This window comes from Lutra lutra, chromosome 1 (genome assembly GCF_902655055.1).
Source record: "Lutra lutra chromosome 1, mLutLut1.2, whole genome shotgun sequence".
NCBI classification, from domain to species: Eukaryota; Metazoa; Chordata; class Mammalia; order Carnivora; family Mustelidae; genus Lutra; species Lutra lutra.
The window spans coordinates 211,890,553-211,895,191 of record NC_062278.1 but is presented as its reverse complement, the minus strand read 5'-3'; positions in this window follow the sequence as shown (position 1 = coordinate 211,895,191).

The window sequence follows — 4,639 nt, the reverse complement described above, 5'->3', positions numbered from 1 at the left end:
ATAGCATTTGACACACGGTAGTGCTTCTTTCAAAATGGGGATCCGTCCTCTCAAATGCTGCCATTGCTTTATCAGCTCATTTTCTAGAATACTCTACGCCCTTTGTGGTCATTTCAAGTCTTCACAGCATCTTCACCACGAGTAGATTCCAGCTCAAGAAACCATGCTCTGTGCTCATCCATTAGAAGCAACTCTTCATCCCTTCAAGTTTCAGCGTGATGTTGGAGCAATTCAGTCCCATCATCAGGCTCCACTTCTGATTCTAGTTCTTTGGCTGTTTCCATCATACCTGCGGTTACTTCCTCCACCGACATCTTGAACCCTCAGTCATCCATGAGGGTTGGAATCCACTGCTTCCAAACTCCTGTTCATGTTCATATTTTGACCTCTTCCCATGAGTCACTGTTGTGGCCAGCGTGACAAATCGACCAGGAACGTGAGGGTAAGAGGATGAAGAAAAGAACTCAAGAAGCAGAGAGATGGGGGCAGGAGGAGCACTGAGGAGGATGTCCAACAGTGCTAAGTTTATTCAAAGCATTAAGGCCATATATATAGTGATATTACAATAGGAGAAAATAAATAAATATTTTTAAAAAGTCAAAATTTCTCCTTGGCCCATGGGCTGCAGAATGGATGTTGTGACAGCAGGTATGAAAACAACATTAATCTCATGGCACATGCCATCAGAGCTCTTGGGTGACCATGTGCCTTGTCAACAAGCAATAATTTTTTTTAAGATTTTTTTATTTATTTGTCAGAGAGACAAAGACAGAGACCAAGAGCACAAGCAGTGGGAGCGGTAGACAGAGGGAGAAGCAGGCTCCCCACCGAGCAAAGAGCCCAATGTGGGACTCAATCCCAGGACCCTGGGACCATGACCTGAGCCAAAGGCAGAAGCTCAACCATTGAGCCACCCAGGCAAAGTGTCCCAAGCAGTAATATTTTGAGAGGAACCTTTCTCTTCTTTCTTTCTTCCTTTCTTTCTTCCTTCTTTCTCTTTTGGAGCAGTAGGTCAGGAATCTTTCTCTTCTTTCTTTCTTCCTTTCTTTCTTCCTTCTTTCTCTTTTGGAGCAGTAGGTCTCAAACAGTGGACTTAAAATATTTAGTAAACCATGCTACAAACATGTGCTATCATCTAGGCTTCGTTGTTCCCTTTCTAGAGCACAGACTGAGTAGATTTAGCATAATTCTTAAGGGCCCTAGGATTTTCTAAGTGGTAAATAAGCATTGGCTTCATCTTGGTCCCCAGCCGCATTACCCCCAACAAGAGAAGTCAGCCTGTCCTTTGAAGCTTTGCAGCCGGGCATTGACTTCTCTCTCTGAAAGTCCTGGGCGGCATCTTGGCTGTCTCATGTGCACTGACAGTCTGCTGAGTAGTGTCACCACCTTCATGAATCATCTCAGCCGCCTCTTCCCGGTCCCTTGCTGTGGCTTCTACGTCAGCACCTGCCGTTCCACTGGCACTTTCAGGTTATGAAGTTGGTTTCTTTCCTTGAACCCCATGAGCCAACCTCCGCTGGCCTCAGACTTTGCTTCTGCAGCTCCCCCAGCTCTCTAAGCCTTCACAGAATTGAAGAGAGTTAGGGCCTTGCTCTGGACGAGGCTTTGGATTAAAGGAACGTGGTGGTTTGATCTTCTATCCAGACCACTCAGACTTAGTCCCTATCAGCAAGAAGGCGGTTTCGCTTTCTTTGTTCACGAGACAAGCACTTTCATTTCCTTTGCATCACAGGTCGACCAACTGGTACAAGAGGACTTGCCTCCAGCCTCTCTCTACCTGCAGCCTGCCTTCCTCACTAAGCTTGGTCGTCTTTCCTTTGGCTTTTAGGTGAGAGATGTGTGACTCCTCCTTTCACTTGAAGACTTAGAAATTACTGTAGGGTTGTTAATTGGCCTAATTTGAATATTGTTGTGTCTCGAGGAACAGGGAGGCCAGAGGAGAGGAGACAGATGGGGTACCAGCTCATCAGTGGACCTGGGAGAACACACACATTTATTAAGTTGACCTACTACTATGGGCACAGTTCATGGCACCCCAAAACAATTACAGTAGTAGCATCAAGATCACTGACCACAGATCATCATAACAAATACCATGCTAGTGAAGTTTGAAATATGGCTGGAACTACCGAAAACTGACACAGAGATGTGACATGAGCACACGCTGTTAGAACACCGGCGCCAGTAGCCTCTCTCAACCCAGGATTGCCACACAACTTCAATTTGTAGAAAATGCAACGTCTGCAAAGTGTTGGAAAAGGAAGCACCAAAAAGCTATGTGCAATCAAATGAGGTGCCCATGCTAAGTTTCTGGTAGTTCTTAGTGATTTATGAATCATCTGATTCCCAAATCTAAAAGAAAAATGGAAGCATTCTACAAAAATTTTAACGTGCTTAATGTGACCTTTAAAATACAAATTGAGGGGTGCCTGGGTGGCCCACTGGGTTAAAGTCTCTGCCTTCAGCTTAGGTCATGACCCCAGAGTCCTGGGATGGAGCCCTGCACTGGGCTCTCTGCTCAGCGGGGAGCCTGCTTCCCCCTCTCTCTCTGCCTGCCTCTCTGCTTGTCATCTTAGTCAAATAAAAAATTTAAAAAATAAATTTAAAAAAATACAAATTGAAAAAAGAAAATAAAATTGAAATTGAAATCAAACACTCTACGATCAGCTTTATTTGTAATGGTCAAAATCTCAAATAACAAAACAATACACCCCTCACTAGGTGAATGGTCAGACTGGGCTATCACCACACTGTGGAATGCTCTCACTGATGTAGCAGGCATTTGTTACCATTACGTTATACTGTATCTTACATTATGTATTATAAAGTGGAAGGCAATTATTATTGGCAGAGAAGAGAGGTGTAGTCTTGAAACACACCCCACCCAAATGTGTCTCTTCTTTAGTATCCCCAGAGGCTGAAGGGATTAAAAGAACTTTCCATTCCCAGAGGGAAAGTTTTAAGAGTAGACAGATAATCAGGGGCGCCTGGGTGGCTCAGTCGTTAAGCCCCTGCCTTCAGCTCAGGTCACAATCTTAGGGCCCTGGGACCCAGCCCCACATCAGGTAGCCTGCTTCTCCCTCTCCCACTCCCCCTGCTTGTATTCCCTCTCTTGCTATCACTCTTGGTCAAATAAATTAAAAAAATCTTTTTAAATAAAAGAGAGAAAGTAGATAATCATGAACACACAGCATCTAGAAATTTGTCCGAATTTTTTTATTCTCTTGAGTCACCCATCAAATGACATGAGATGGAAATCTGGGAATGTCTTTGCTCTACTCTCCCTTCCACTTTTCATCCCACATTTCTTTCAGATCATGTGTGATCTCTTGGTTCCACTGGTTCCTGGCTCCCAGTGAACTGGGAAGGTTCCTAAGAGCACACAGCACATGGGACGGAATCCCACCTTCGGTCTTCAGTAGCTGTGTGATATGGGGTGAGGTTTTTAAACTCTCAGTGTTTCTCACCAATATAATGGAAATAGCAATCTTGATCCATGGGCGGATACAAGTAATGTGTTGCTACTTTCCTGCCAAAAATTATTCTCACCTCCCTCCTTTAAAAATACAACTCCCAGGGGGTGCTGGGCTGGCTCAGGCAGTAGAGCATGCCACTCTTGGTTTTGGGCTTGTGAGTTCAAGCCCCATGAGCTTACCTTAAAAAAAAGTAAGTAGAGCTTCCTTTAAAAAATAAAAATAAATAGGACTCCCAAGATGTGGCCCAGCACATGTCAATCCCCCTAAAAACCATGTGTCCAGACACCCGTGCTGCCTGCCAAAGGGTCCAAGTTCTGGCCATGGGACAGGAACAGATGTGACGACCACCACATCCACACTGTGCCCTTCAGAGGAAAGAGCATGTGCTCCTTTGAGCCTTACACCCTTTCCTGTAGCATGGGATGTAGATATAATGGTGTGACGTAAAGAACTTACTTTGGACCAGGGATTGAAGACATGGTTTATAAGGAAAGAGGAATCACTTGACCATCATGGAACCAATCACCACCTGGAAACTGCAACATCCAGTTTCAGCTGCCGTGTTTTGGAATCTCCTTGTTCTAGCAGCTCCCACAGTACAATAACTGATATAAAAGTTAATGCCAGGGGCGCCTGGATGGTGCTGTCAGTCAAGCATTCAACTCTTGCCTTCAGCTCAGGTCATGATCTCAGGGTCATGAGATCCAGCCCCTCCTCGGGCTCCACGCTCAGCGGGGAGTCTGCTTGATGATTCTCTCTCCCTCTCCCTCTGCCCCTCCTCCCCAATCGTATGTGTGTTCGTTCTCTCTCACTCTCAAATAAATGAATCAACCTATCTCAGATGGATGAACCGTGAGGACCTGATGCTAAGGGAAATAAGGCCATCCCCAAAAGACAAAGGTGGTATAAGTCCTTTCACATGCGGTCCTTAGAGTGGTCAAATTCATGAAGACAGGAAGTAGAAGCACGGTTGTCAGGGCTGGCAGGGAGGGAGGAATGGAATTAGTGTTTAATTAAGACAGAGTTTCCGTTTTACAAGAGGAAGAGTTCTGGAGAAGGATGGCAGGGATGTTTGCATAACATTCTGAATGTATTTAATGCCACTGAACTGTACAGGTAAAAAGTGGTTAAGACGGTTGATTCTACATTACGGGTAGTTTACC